The 16232-nt window shown below is 38.8% G+C and overlaps 1 long non-coding RNA gene and 1 other non-coding gene across 3 annotated transcripts in view; both read right to left on the minus strand.

The window, feature by feature from the left end:
* The window catches only part of LOC133051132 (uncharacterized), a 106428-nt gene that overhangs the window by 35062 nt on the left and 55134 nt on the right, over window positions 1-16232 (minus strand). The gene's annotated exons all lie outside the window — the stretch shown is intronic.
* LOC133051357 (small nucleolar RNA SNORA43) lies at window positions 15018-15146 on the minus strand. The gene has a single exon (XR_009691854.1). It is a non-coding gene; the product is annotated as a small nucleolar RNA SNORA43 (small nucleolar RNA).

Raw genomic sequence — 16232 nt, forward strand, 5'->3', positions numbered from 1 at the left:
GAAAACTGACTTAAAACTCAACAATCAAAAAACTAAGATCAGGGCATCCAGTCCCATCACTTCAAGGCAAACAGATGGGGAAAATGTAGAAAGTGTCAGATTTCATTTGCTTGGGTTCCAAAATCAATGCAGACAGTGACTGCAGCCACAAAATTGAAAGACACTTGCTCCTTGGAAGAATAGCTATGTCAAACCTAGACAGAGTTTTAAAAAGCAGAGATATCACTTTGCTGACAAAGGTCCACATAGTCAAAGCTATGGTTTTTTCAGTAGTCATGTATGGATATGAGAGTTGGACCATAAAGAAGGCTGAGCACTGAAGAATTAATGCTTTTGAACTGTGATGTTGGAGAAGACTCTTTGAGAGTCCCTTGAACTGCAAAGAGATCAAACCAGTCAATCCTAAAGGAAATCAACCCTGAATATTCATTGGAAGGACTGATACTAAAGCTGAAGCTCCAATACTTTGGCCACCTGATGCAAAGAACTGACTTATTGTAAAAGACCCTGATGCTGGGAAAAATTGAGGGCAAGAGGAAAAGGGGGCAACAGAGGATGAGATGGTTGGATAGCATCACTGACTCAATGGACATGCATTTGAAGAAACTCAGGGAGAGAGTGATGGACAGAGAAATCTGGCGTGCTGTAGTTCATAGGGTCGCAAAGAGTCAGACACAACTTAGCAACTTAACAACAACCTTATTCCTTCTTGTTCCTGAGTAGTAATTAAAAGTTAGATTAATATTTTATGGCCAAGAACATTTTTTAAATCAAAACAATATTTCCTCAATATTCTTCTCTCTGGGTTATTCTAATAAGTCCAGTTTTCACAGTGTTAATTTCTGTTATTCTCCTTCACACTAGTCTTCTCCTCTTCTACCATTCGTAGGTAAAGGAGAGAAGCTCAGAACCAATGCATTATGACAAATGACCAGTATGGGAGAGAGTTACATAATATCCTCTTATTAACATATTTCAAATGACAGCATTATATTATTGACTCACAGCTAGTCAGTGAATAGAATCCAAATAATTTTGAGCCTACTTTTTCGCCTGGTCAGTCATTCTCCATCTGTATAGTTTGCTTTCTGTTCTTAAATGTCCTCTGCATATCCATATATAAATTTCTCACCTCCTCTTATCTGGTTACTAACATATTAAATATACTTTGGGGTATCTGCCATGTTATGCCCAGTGTTATGAAATCTGCCAGTGCTCACAGCTCCTGCTGAGTGAGCATCACACACTGAATAATCTTGCCACCTTCAACCTCAGGTAAAAAAAAAGCTGATGGAAGGATGACTAAATCAATCAGAACCTTTCTCTTCTCTCTCCCTCTTACTCTCTCACAGATACAAAGACTTTGGTGCTGAGCAATAATGTTGTGTAGTCCATAGATGAATAACCATGTTCAATTATTCAAAAATATTTACTGAGCACATAAGGCCCTGAAAACATAAACAGAATCTAAAACCTTTCCGGGTGAAGGAGATGGACAATGAGCACACAATTGCATGAGTAATTATTTTCCAAGTCTAGGCTAGGCTTTCTTTTTATACAGCCTCACTCTGAAGGAGAGAACAAGGAGGAACATACAAGGATGAGGGTATATATGTTTGTGCACAAGTGCTTGTGTATTTTGAGAGAAAGGACTATAGGAGAGGAATCCTTCAAGGAAGTAACTCCAAGCTACAACATAAAAAATAGCCTAACAGGGAGCTCAGGCTGTGGTGACATAGATGGGATGGGAGATGGGGGTGGGAGCCCCAAGAGGGAGGGCACACATGTGTATATATAATTCATTCACTTCATTATACAGCAGAAATCAACACAACATTGTAATGCAATGATATACTCAATAAAAGCATTAGTTGGCCTGGTCAAGGGGGAGAGTAAACAGTTGAGGCAGGAGTCACTAGATGTTGAGACTGGAAGGAGTTTGTAATATGAGTAAAATGGAAGGACACACAGCTCATTGGAGTTTGTTAAGAAATGGGAAGAGCAAGGTGGGTCAAGACTTGAAAGGCAGACAGGGGCCACATCATGACAAGTCTTGTAGTCTGTCTTAAGGAATCAAAATGATATATATGTAAAGTGACTCAGTAGAAAGAGAACAAGAGAGAATGAAGCTTATATGAGAGACCATGAGGCCCCTCTCCTGAGTAACACCTTGTACCTTAAATCTCCTGGCTTCAGTTCCCAGCAGCTGTAGTTTCTCCTTTCCAATCTACCCTGCATGCGGCCATGAGTGCTCTCTTTGTAAACACAGATCTCATTATACCACTTCCCAGGCTTAAAAAAATGACCACTCTCCATGTCTTAAGCATACATTTCCAGTGTACAATACACTTTTCTAGAATCATCTGTCACCTCATCCCATACACCCTGAACTTTAGTCATTCTGGGCTACCCACGGTTCCTTCAAAGTGGAACAGAGCATTATGTCTCTGCTTTTACTGATGCCCTGTCTTGTCTGCCCTGCAAATTCTCAAAAACCTCAAATGTCATTTCATCCATGAGGTCTTCCTGGACTATATTGTCTGTATGCAATAGCATTTTATCTACATTGTTTATAAAATTATACCATTTTTACATTTTAATTGTGCATTTCTACCCTTGAAATAGGAGGATCTTATGGGCATTTGGTGTTCAACTTTTCACTATACCCAGTATCTAGAACAAAATATTTAGCGAATAAATAAACATATTATCTTTTCGCTAACAGCAAGACATTTTATAACACTCCCCAAACTAAATTTTACATATAATTATAACTAATGTTGGTTTTTTTCCCCTCACTGAGTCATCCAGTCACTAGACATTAAGTGCAATAGACTAAAGAGAGCTCTAAACTATATATTACAGATAATTTTTATTAGCTGTGGATTTTCTTTACCTAAAACATGACTTTATTGAAATTATTTATATGTTTAAAAAGGTGAGGTAATAGATGAGAAAGATATTACTAGATTATCTTCTCTTAAAAAAGTGGTTAAAGGAAAGGAGTGAAGTGGAAGATGGGGAAGATTAAAAAATTATTTCCCTTTTATATTTAGGTGTTGGAAATAACAAAATATAATAGGGCTCTTTGAAGACAATAAAAAGCTACCTGTTCAAAACAATTTTAGGAAACCTCTATCCATGAGAAGTAAAATGAAATAAATAATCTTTAAGGGATCCTAGTAGGTCTCTGAGCTTCCTGGGTAGCTCGGCTAATAGAGAGTCTGCCTGCAATGCAAGAGACTCTGGTTCGATTTCTGGGTTGGGAAGATCGCCTGGAGGAAGGCATGGCTACCCACTCCAGTATTCTTGCCTGGTGAATCCCCATGGACAGAGGAGCCAGGTGGGCCACAGTCCATGGGGTCGCAAAGAGTCAGATACAACTGGGTGACTAGGCATGGCACAGCAGGTCTCTGATGCTCAGATCCTGAGCCCTTACTAAAATCAAATACCCCTTCTGGACACAGTTCTAATACACATAAACTCCTGGACCTCAGAGCTCTCTCACCTTCCTTGGAACATTTATGCATTTGTTAAACAATGAGGTTGAATTTAGCAAAATTACTTCTAGTTCTTACAGTCTATAATTACACATTAAAAAATATCTCTTTGTAAGAAGATCCAAATATAAACTACTCTCCAGTAAAATGCAGGTAAAAAATTATTTTTAGAATGTTTTGCTTTGCCTTTTCCATGCGTATTTTAACAGATTTCCACTTTTTAAAATTTATCTTTTGTTATTATCACTCCACACTCTGCTAATGCCCAGTGGTGACCACTAAACAAACATGTTGGCACATACAGTCAGCTCAGGCAAGCAGCTTCCCTTAATAATGGCATTTGCACCAGGATTCTACCCATTTTTGTAGAATTTCAATAGCAAAATTCTCCTTTAGACGTAGCAGCCGGCTGACCCAGTTTTTCACACAATACTGCCTGCAGCTCCAGACAGTCTGCTGAGATAATGATCGCACCTCTCTCACCTTTCCCCTACTGGGCAAGAAGCTCCCTTTCTGTGAGGATTGCTGTTAATGAAAGGTAAGGATGCCCATATGTCCTCTCACTTTAGTCATCCTTTACAGAGAGCTGGAGCAGATCTCACAGTTCTTAGCACAGCCTTACATACAGCCACTAATAATCAATTAAGGTTGGCATCTGAGATGGAGCTTGCCACCGTGGGCCAGATAGTCTCAACATCTCCCTTCTAGATTTTTTCTGAAATAACCAGAGAATAGATTTTGGATTGGTTTTTACTACTCAAGTCCAGAAATATGAAGAAAAAGCTGAGTCTAGTTTGAGCTACTTTTCCTAGTTTCATTTAATGGGTGTAGTTAGAGGATATTAAGAAATCTTTTTAAAGGTTATTGCTATTTTATTTTCATTTTCTAATAGGACTCAGTGTCAGAGGAAGATAAAATCTAATTGCCTTCATTTCATTTTTTAATTATGATATTGATGACTGTATAATCTATGTGGGGTCCATAAGACTAAGGCAGAGCATCTAAAATTTAGCAGTGGCTGAGAAAAGCCTTAAAAGTTTCTGAAATCCATTAGGGTAACAAAACAAATATCTCTTACGACCTGTTCATAGTTGTCTGGGGTGGAGACAACTGATACAAAAATTTGGAAGCATTAAACTTTAGCTACCACTGTTTTGTATTTCTTATTTTGATTAATACTTTCTTAGGAAAAAATTATTTTCAGACCAAAAACTCCCAAATACTCAAGCTGCTCTCTAGCCCAGAATAATGTGGCTAAGTTTAAACCATGTAGAAATAAGTGAACAGTAAAATAGAATAAACCACAGATTTTCCTGGCTTAATGCATTTTGGCCTGGTTCCTCTCAGAATGTAGTTGAATAAAATCTTTCAAATGTATCACTTTATTTATCAACATTGTGGATAATCCCGAATCAGAGATAAACTAACATCCTTTTATTTCACCATGTAACTACAATATCTGACTTCACAAGAGAACTTATAGATTCTGAGTATGTGAAATAAATTAGATGAGAAACTATCATCCTCTTGGTAGAAAGAAAAGAACCCAATCTGGAGGAGGTACCTATCTTCTTCAACTCATTCTAGCATTAGTATGAAGTTATATTGTCCAACATGGTAGCCACTAGCCATCTGTGGCTACTGACCACTTAAAACATGGTGGGTATAAATTATGTCCTGTAAGTGTAAGATACACACTAGATTTTGAAGATTTACTACAAACAGTATATAAATAATGGAAAATATTTATTGAATACTTATGTTTTAAGATCCTATTCTAAGCATGTGTGAGATCTTAACAACCCTATAATAAAGTAACCACTGGTCTCAGTTTGTCTGGACTGAGTAGTTTTCTGAAGGTGGAACTTCAGGTATAGAACCTGGAAACATTCAGAGCAAAGCAGGATGTGCTGGACACCCTAACTCTACCTTAAATATTATTTACCCCATTAAATAGACGAAAACATTCAAGGCTCAGAGAGACTCCGCAACTTGTGAAAATTCACACTACTAAAAGTGGCTGAGAAGAATTCATGTTACACCTGTTTGTATTACACCGTATAAGCAGTATATGTATACTATATTCTATTTCCATCAGAGAAGATTGTTGCTTTTTATTCATTTCTCCAATGTACACATGCAAAATACATAATAGAAAGTATTACTCCAAAAGATGAAATAATAATAATGAACATCAATATATATTGATTCTTATAACTCTATAACACAGGTACTATTTTTGCTTCCATTTTACAGATAAGGAAACTAAGGCACAGATAGGGTAGGTAACTTTCTCATGTAAACAACTTTCCAGCAACTGGCCTTAACCAAGACAGTTTGCTTTCAGTGTGGTTAAACTGTGTTGTTAAAACAGGTTTTCTGAACCAGTTGTCAAAGAATGTTGGAAGAACTTAAGAATTCTTGTTGCTACAAAGGGGTTGTAAAGAGCTGGTAGAAATATGGAAAAGCTAAGGTGGTAACCTGGATTCCAAATTCACCTGTAAACACTTAATTCCATGAGATTACTAAATTTGAGGTTCATAGAAAGTAAGGGCAGGGCCCTAAATACTTTTTATATGACATTTCATGTTTGAATTTGTAATTTTTGTCTTTTGGTTCACTAATGTATACTTTCATGTTACTTTAAAAATATACAGATAAGGAGGTTTCTGAGAATTTGCTAATGTAAGAATTACTTTTACTGTCTTTATTCATAAAAGAATTGGTTCTATATAAAATCCTTGAATTGTAACATTTTTCCTTATAAATTTTATGGAAAATTAGTACCAACTGCTGGTTTCATTATCTTCCTACATAGCAGAGGAGTCTTTCTATAAAGCAGAGGAGTCATCGGATGCCATCAGGATTTTTATCTTGTTACAAAGAAGTTATTTTTTACAACCTCAATGATTTTGAATATTTTATAACTCTACTTGAATACTTTTAATTACCAAGATGTGCCTACCTATACATTTCTTAATACTGATTTTGTCTGGAATATATAGAGAGAACTCTTTCAACCAGCATTATCATCTGATGACATTTTTCATCAATTATCTTTGGTACTTCTGATTGTTCAAGTCTCCTCCTCAGAACGTGTGTAATTTTAAGGCTGACTCTCCATTTTTGACTCTTCATAAAGATTTGATTTGACTTTTCTCCTCATTTTGCCTCTTTCTTCTACATTCTGAGAGAGCTACTCACTGTTGTTCCCATTACTGTGTGAGAGTTAGTCACTCAGTCGTGTCCAACTCTGTGGGGCCCCAGAGACTGTAGTCCACCAGCTCCTCTGTCCATGGAATTCTCCAGGCAAGAATACTGGAGTAGGTTGTCATTTCCTTCTCCAGGGAATCTCCCCAACCCAGGAGTGGAAACCACATCTTCTGCATTAGGTGGATTCTTTACCATCTGAGCCACGAGAGAAACCCGTTGTTCACTGTGTTGTTCAGTCGCTAGGTTGTGTCCACCTCTTTGCGACCCCGTGGACTGTAGCCCACCAGGCTCCTCTGCCCATGGAATTCTCCAGGCAAGAATACTGAAGTGGGTTGCCATTCCCTTCTCCAAAAGTATATTATCTGCACCTTAAAAATCTCATCTATGGTTCTTAAAGTTATTTAAAACTTGTCTCAGATTTTGACAAATAGGTTAAGTTTCAGCTTCAGACTGCAGTTGCATTGTGAGAATTCCCATTTATCTGCATCTCCATAGGTTTTGAGAAGTCATGAGAGGCTGCGGTGAGAACTAGCTGGAGAAATTTTAAAACAAAGCTACTAGAATATCCCTACTTCAGCCAAGACATTATGCCTTACATTTTTCATGAGTTTCTGGTATTAAATATAAAATACACTTCCCTTAACTTTCTTCAGGATTTTCAATGAGTCTTTGAAGTTCAGTAGAATAACAACTAGCACTGCTTTTGATCTTTACTGTTGCTGCATAGTGACTCTTTGAAAATGCTGGGATAGAAAATTTACATATCAACCTAAATAGCATCAAAGATCAGTGAAGCTCTCTGCGCGTTGGACAGGCAGTTCATCAGACATAACAGGCTGCTTTCGGTTTTGACACTTCTGCTGAGTCACCTCCTATGCAACTGGGTTATCTGAAAATCATAATGGTGATATTCAACTCTACTGCTGCTTTTTAACAGGACAGTCAAATCAGAATAACTACCTTTAACATTAGGATATATTTTCCCAACATTATTGAGTTTGATCCAACAGTGTTATAGCAGAGCCCTCATAACTCAGAAATCTATTTTGCATTGGCAGGAGATGATCTAACTGGACATTTTCATCTCTGCCATTACAAGTAAAAAATTTGCATTAGCAACATAAAGTAGGCAGATTCCAAAACAAATTCAATTTAAAGGTTCATCATAATCAGAGGCACTGTGCTATCAGCTACTGTCATTTCCTTTCCAGGCTCCCTATAATTCAGTCTACATGCTACTTCTCAAATAACTGTGCATGCACGCTAAGTTGCTTCAGTCATTTCTGACTCTTCACAACTCCATGGACTGGAGCCTGCCAGGCTCCTCTGTCCACAGGGTTCTCCAGCCAAGAATACTGGAGTGGACTGCCATGCCCTCCTCCAGGGCATCTTCCCGACCCAGAGATCAAATCCCCGTCTCTGCAGCTCCGGCATTGCAGACAGATTCTTTACCGCTGAGTCACTGTGGAAGCCCCCTCAAATAACTGTATTTTTTCTAATTCATCTGCACGTATAGCACTGACATTCTAATGATCCTGTGATGAAATCTCCTTTTACAAATCAAGTGAAACTTGAGTATCATGATGCATTATGTAAAGATCCTTATTTCCTAATACTATTCTTATGTGGTACGACACTGGGAAGGTGGAAGCATTTTCTCCAACTTTTCATTTCACTAACATGAAGCTTCCACTAATTGAGTTCCTAGTACCTGAACCAAATATGACATAAATTGTGATAATAATCCTATGATAAAGGTTTAATTCTCTTTTCTTTTAATTAAATGGATTGGTATATAAGTAAATTGTTTTTTAAAAAAAGAAAAAAAAAGAAAAAGAGCAGAGAAAAGCTCATAGGTTAATTGTGGTCAAGAGATATAATCTTTCTAATAGGTAAATGGAACAAAAAAATTCAAATGGCTTTTGTAATGTGCTTACTGATGCATATCTATTGCCAGTAAAAATATTATAAACATCATAAATTCAGAACTTCTCTGGCTCTGCTTTAGAAAACTGACAAATTTCATATCTGTACCACTACACCAAACAGGCTTAGAAACTGAATAAATGAATTTTAAACAGCATAGTAAATGCAAACATCTGAGTTTAGTTCAAAGACCTATTTGTGTGGAACATTTCTCTGACTATATCTCTGTTTGATGTGTAAGATGGGTGTACTATTTACAATGTCTGAAAAATAATGGCACAATGAAAAATAAAATCACAGTAGGGAGGTAATGATGGTACATACTTAAACTAGAAATGGTAACGGGTAAGATTATATTAAAAAGTGCCCATTACAGTGATGCATTTGTATTATTCACACGTTTTACTTCCATATATTTTTTTCAGCTGAATGTACTTAACAGGACACAGGCTTCTCCTGATACCCCTACACCAGATCCCCAATTCCACTTCTGCCACTAGCAGGGTAGGGCACCATGTAGAGCTTTGTCCTAGCAAAGGGTGCCGGTGCCTTCACCTAGCTTCAGGGTCTGAGTCTAGCCCCGTACTTTCTCTAAGGCCCTCTTTCTACCCCATCCAGTTCCTGCTGTGGTGACAGAGGACGGTGCTGCTCTTCTGCTGGAGAAGGAAACGCTAGCGAGCGTGTGCTCTGGTAAGGGAGACGCAATCATCTGTGTTTCCTAAAGAACTTTGTCTTTATAAAATTCCCTGTTGATTCAGTAAAGTGCCAAGAAAAATACAGTAAATTCCCTACATATGAAAGAGTTCCTTTCTGAGAGTGCATTTGTAAGTCCAATCTGTTCGTAAGTCCAACAAAGTTAGCCTAGGTATCCAACTAAATGGACGTTAGCATTGGCTAAATAGTATTGTATTGTATTGTATAGTATTGTATCATAAGGCTATATAGTATTGTACTGTAATAGGTTTACTTTTCACACAAATAATACATTCCTGAAAAAAAGACCAAAAAACTAAGAAAACATTTTTAATCTTACTTAACGTACCCTGGAAAAATACTGTAGCACATGACAACAGCTGGTTCACAGGGGCTGGCATCAAGTGAACAGGCAAGAGGGGTCACTGACTGGAGGTGGGAGAGGAGCTGAGACATCGTAGAGCTGAAGGGTCATCCGCAATAGGAGATGGAGGGCAAGCTGCAGTTACGCTCATGCCTAAGGCTGATGGAATGCAAGTTCACATCTTTGAAAGTTTACAACTTGAAGGTTCATATGTAGCGAACTTCATGAAAAATACATTTTTTTAATTAAAAAGAATAAAGAACACCGAATAAGACATCTTGAAAGGTTTTAAGGGGTTGAACATTTCCCATCTCAATTTACTGCCATCAATGACTTTATCACTATTTCTACTTCCTGTCAAACAAGTGACTGCTACTCTAGATAAACCATGTCCCCGCGCCAAGGCAGATCTCTGCACTAGAGTTTCTCAACTACTGTAGTGTGCAGCAAGTAGGTTACTGTCTGAGGAGATGGCTCTATCTCTTCATCCTTCACGGCTGATAGATGAAGGCCTAGAGGACCCAGGACTCCTGGCTGGTAACCCTGGCTAGAAACACCTTCCTAAAGCCAAGTGTTTTCTGTGTAAATATTAATAGTTTCTATGTTTGCAGCATCTTGAAAAGATTGGAGGCAGTAATTTAAACCAATAATTATTTAGGTGTCTGTACTGTGGGGTCCACTTCCACATACATACTCCGAGGCAGGTTTAAAATGAGGACTCCAATGTCTTTTCCATTTTCATTTTAAATATTGTTCCACAATAATGTTTACTTACCTGAAGATTCCCTGGAGAAGGGTTAGGCTACCCACTCCAGTATTCATAGGCTTCCCTGGTGACTCAGATGGTAAAGAAAACACCTGCAATGAGGGAGACCTGATTCGATCCCTTGGTTGGAAAGATTCCCTGGAGGAGTCTTCTTGCCTGGAGAATTCCATGGACAGAGAAGCCTGGTGGGCTACAGTCCACAGGGTCACAAAGAGTTAGACATGACTGAGTGACTAACTCTCCCTGTCTCTAAAATCTCTCAGGGTTCTTTTTCACATACAAGATAAACTGAACACTTTATCACAGCCCCAAAGGCCCTTTGTGATCCTGTTCCTGCTTCTTTATGCCAACATCTCCCAGCAAGTCCCAGTATTTACTCATTGCTTGATTCATACTGAATGGCTAACATTTCATAAATGCACCATGTTCTTCTTGTCTTTGCTGTTTCATTTGCCTTAATGTCTGCTTCCTTTGTTAACCTGGCATTTTCTTACACACTATTCAAGACTGAAAATATAAATATAAGTATCATTGCAAAGGTGTAGTGTCCTTGGTAACAACCATCTCCACAGCTCACCAAGGATAGTTCTTCTCACTTTGCAGCTCAGTATTCCTAGGCAAGCTGGTTCACCTTCTCTAAGATCCTAGAGAACCCTGTGAAAGCTTTAATTGTTGTATTAGTAACATTGCTTTAAAAGTATCAGCTTACAAACCTGCTATCCCATTAGCTGTTGAGCTTTTAATAATCCAAGAGTATATCTAACCAATCTTTTTTCCTGAAGTACATGGCAAATGATGGGGTAGTGATTATTTTTAGTTTTCTTTGCTTAACACTCCTCTCCTTGAAATCAACAGCACCATCATCTTCCCCCCAAACACTCCTTCTTTTCAAACATTTGGAGCTGTTGTTTTCTTTCATTTCTCTACTTTTATGGCCACACGATTTGGTTTTCTAGTAAGTATGTGACTCAAGATTACCTTCTTTGGTCCTTTCCTAGGATAAAAATATTGGTAAATTGGAGGTCTTCCCTTTCTGTTTAAACTAGGAACATATGGTCCAGGAAGCTAACAAAAGTCATGGGAACAGATAAACTTAGTTTAAGAGCACAGTGAGAGAAGCAGAACTGAGAGAGGGAGAAAAAGCATTCTGATGGCACTGCAGACCCTAACATGGGGCTGTTCATCTCTATGGCGAACAAACCCTTTTTATGATTAGTCTGGTTCAAGGTAGAGTTCCATCATGAGCAAAAAATGTTAAAAGAGAAGAAGATCAACAAATGATAAGTGGACTGACACATGAAGCAAGAAGGATAGGAAGAGAAGAAAGGAAGGGACAGAAGGAGGGAGAAGGAAGGAAGGAAATGGAGAGGGAGGGAGGGAAAGAGGAAGAGGGTAAAAAAGGGGAGGAAAAAATTGAAAAGTTAAACGGCACAGAAAAACCTTTCAACCTCACTAAACTCACTCAAGGATTCAAGTTTTCCAACTTCTAATCAGAATTATTCATGCTGGGTGGCAATCAAGTGTCAAACTGAAACTGAGGGTAGTCATCAGTTAGATCCATTAAACTATAACTTGCCTAATAAAAAATAAACAGCACAAGAGACAACACAGGAGACGATACACATGGATGTCACCAGATTGTCAAAACCAAAATCAGACTGATTATATTCTTTGCAGGTGAAGATGGAGTAGCTCTATACAGTCAGTAAAAATACCAGGAGCTGACTGTGGTTCAGATCATGAACTCCTTATTGCAAAATTTAGACTTAAACTGAAGAAAGTAGGGAAAACCACTAGGCCAGTCAGGTATGGCTAAATCTAATCCTGTACGATTATACAGTGGAAGCGACAAATAGATTCAAGGGATTAGACCTGACAGACAGAGTGCCTGAGGAACTATGGACAGAGGTTCATAACATTGTACAGGAGGCGGTGATCAAAACCATCCCCAAGAAAAAGAAAGGCAAAAAGGCAAAATGGTTGTCTGAGGAGGCCTTACAAATAGCTGAGAAATGAAGAGAAGTGAAAGGCAAAGGAAAAAAGGAAGGATATACCCATCTGAATGCAGAGTTTCAAAGAATAGCAAGGAGAGATAAGAAAGCCTTCCTAAGTGATCAGTGCAAAGAAATAGAGGAAAACAGTAGAATGGGAAAGACTAGAGATTTCTTCAAGATAATTAGAGATACCAAGGAAACATTTCATGCAAAGATGTGCACAATAAAGGACAGAAATGGAATGAACCTGACAGAAGAAGAAGATATTAAGAGGTGGCAAGAAGAGATAGAAGAACTAGACACAAAAGATCTTAATGACCCAGATAACCACAATGGTGTGATCACTCACCTAGAGCCAGACATCCTAGAGTGTGTAGTCCTGGATTATCAAGCTTCGAATGGGCCTTAGGAAATATCACTATGAACAAAACTAGTGAAGGTGATGGAATTCCAGCTGAACTATTTCAAATCCAAAACAATGATGCTGTTAAAGTGCTGCACTCAATATGGTGGCAAATTTGGAAAACTCAGCAGTTGGCAACAGGACTGGAAAAGGTCAATTTTCATTCCAATCCCAAAGAAAAGCAATGCCAAAGAATGTTCAAACTACCACACAATTACACTCATCACACAGGCTGGCAAAGTATGCTCAAAATTCTTCAAGTGAGGCTTCAACAGTACATGAACTGAGAAATTTCAGATGTTCAAGCTGGATTTAGAAAAGGCAGAGGAACCAGACATCAAATTGCCAACAATCACTGGATCATAGAAAAAGCAAGAGAATTCCAGAAAAACATCTACTTCCGCTTCATTGACCATGCCAAAGCCACTGACTCTGTGAATCACAACAAACTGTGGAAAATTCTTCAAGAGATGGGAATATCAGACCACTTTACCTGTCTCCTGAGATACCTGCATGCAGGTCAAGAAGCAACAGTTAGAACTGGACATGAAACAATGGATTGGTTCCAAATTGGGAAAGGAGTATGCTAAGGCTGTATATTGTCACTCTGCTGATTTAACTTATATGCAGAGTACATCATGCGAAATGCTGGGCTGGATAAAGCACAAACTGGAGTCAAGATTGCTGGGAGGAATATCAATAACTTCAGATATGCAGATAACACCACCCTTACGGCAGAAAATGAAGAGGAACTAAAGAGCCTCTTGATGAGGGTGAAAAGGAGAGTGAAAAAGTTGGCTTGAAACTCAGCATTCAAAAAACTACAATCATGGCATCCAATCCCATCACTTCACGGCAAATAGATGGAGAAACAATGGAAAGAGTGACAGACCTTATTTTCCTGGGCTCCAAAAGCACTGTGGACAGGGACTGCAGCCATGAAGTTAAAAGACACTTGCTCCTTAGAAGAAAAGCTCTGACAAACCTAGACAGCATATTAAAAGGCAGAGACTTTGCCAACAAAGGTCTGTCTAGTCAAAGCTATGATTTTTCCAGTAGTCATGTATGGATGTGAGAGTTGGACCATAAAGAAGGCTGAGCACCAAAGAATTGATGCTTTCGAACTGTGGTGTTCAAAAGACTCGTGAGACCGTTGGACTGCAAGGAGATCAGATCAATCAATCCTAAAGGAAATCAGTACTGAATATTCATTGGAAGGACTGATGCTGAAGCTGAAGTTCCAGTACTTTGGCCACGTGATGTGAAGAGCTGACTCATTAGAAAAGACCCTGATGTTGGGAAAGATTGAAAGCAGGAGGATGATGAGAGGACGAGATGGTTGGATGGCATCACTGACTCGATGGATATGAGTTTGAGCAAGCTCCGGGAGATGGTGAAGCGTGCTGCAGTCCATGCGGTCGCAAAGAGTAGGACACGACTGAGGAACCTAACAACAATAAACAATACACTGTAACCTGCCTTCACTGTTCAGCTCACTTTAATTGTTTAGATGAAAACTTGCATATCCCCCAAGCACCGCAGAGCCTAAACAGTTAGTAAAAAGATGCCTTTACTGCCCCTAAAAATAGCGTCTCTGACCCAAGTGTCTTAAGAAGTTTGCTCAAGTTGTTTTTTAGGAACTTGGAGTCAGTTGTTGTCCAGTTTGAGCTCAAACCAGTTGAGACTGGTTGGGACCACCGACCCTTCAACTAGGCTTGCACATGTATCTGATCAGTGGCCTTTTGATATCAGAGGGCCAAAAGCTCCACCCTTACAACATACTAATGCAACTATGTTCTGAACATGCTTCCCATGGAGAAGCAGGTAGCTTAGCTGCACCTACACAGAGCGAGCACTACCTCACCTTTTTCTTTTTTTTTTTTTTTATGATCGCTAATTTTTATTTTTATTTATTTATTTTTCTAATCAGCGAATCCTCCCCAACCCTGTTTTTCTGCAGCAGCACCATCAACGGAATCCTCTGGCCTTTCCTCAAGGGACTCCTAAACAGTCCTCCCACAGACTGACAAGAGCCATCATTTCCAGCAGACCCTCTCCGGGTCAACCCCACCGGACCCAAGCGCGCCGTGTGCCTGTCGCTCACTTAGTCCTCCCCGGCCTTCTCTTCCGTGCACGTGGGAACAAGGGGCTCCCTCGGTGATGTCCGGCTACAAACCATTCTTAGTGCCCACGGTTCCGAGCACTGAGCGTAGAAATAGCCGCTTCCTCTCTGCCCCAACGTCCTTTTTCTTATCTCTATTCATCTTTCCCCACTCCCCAAGCCACCCTGTTCTTTGCGTAAATATCCCAAGCCCTACACATTTCAGGAGGTGGATTTGAGACATATTCTCAATCTCCTCACGTGGCTTTCTTGCAATAAACCCTTTCTTTTTAATTCACACAATAATTATTAGAAAAGAATTTTAAAACACCTTGCTTTTAAGTTAAAACATCTCTATTTATAAACTCAGAAATCTTCCAGAACTAAAAAAAAAAATTATGTGGCTATGTCAGTTTGGCCACTAGCTTCCAAAAGTTTGTAACATTATCTTGAGATGAAAATAAAAGCAAATTGCAAATTTTGCTCTCTAAATTGACCAACAATTTGAAATATTGAAAGTTTAATACAAAAGGCTCTTAGGGTCTGATGGATATTTCACAATTCTCAACAAGGCAATTATTCTATATTGATTTTTGAAATTTTAGAGTCTAGTAAGCCACGTGTAGGTTTTTTAGATATCTACAAATAGCACTAACTTATTTACACTTCCTCTTAAAAACCGATTCTTTAAATATTGGCTCTTCGAATTGACAACCCATTATATCTTATCGTAGTGTAATATGCACTAAAAGCAATATGCTAGGTGCTGGCTAGAAGCAGCAGATCTGAAGTAATTTTTCAAATGGAAATTAATTCAGCAGTCTAGGGAAATACTACCACAAAACAATGCCCTGCTGAATCTCATTAAATCAATTTGGAAAGGCATATGGGTGGAAAGGTAAAAATAAATCAATAAGATTAAAAAGGAAGTATATTGCTTTGCAACAAAAAGAGAAGAGTTATAGTATCTGGTTGCTAAGTAACAAGATTTTAAGTAGGAATTATTTGTCTTCCTTATAGAATAAGGCAATTTTGGGGATTAGAGCAAAATACTGATTGCATATGGCCCAATTTATACAAACTGCATTTCCCTCAACAAGACCTCACTCCATCTTTGAAGAGGGAGATGAGCTTTCACTGGCAGAGCTGTTGCCTAGCAACAAGATGCTAAGAAGGCAAGCTGAGTCTGCTCCAGAAAGAGCTCTCTCTCTCTCTCATCACACCGCAGTGACCTCTAGCACAAGCTGATGCCCTTGAGAGAAGGAACCACCT

This window comes from Dama dama, chromosome 33, assembly GCF_033118175.1.
Source record: "Dama dama isolate Ldn47 chromosome 33, ASM3311817v1, whole genome shotgun sequence".
NCBI classification, from domain to species: Eukaryota; Metazoa; Chordata; class Mammalia; order Artiodactyla; family Cervidae; genus Dama; species Dama dama.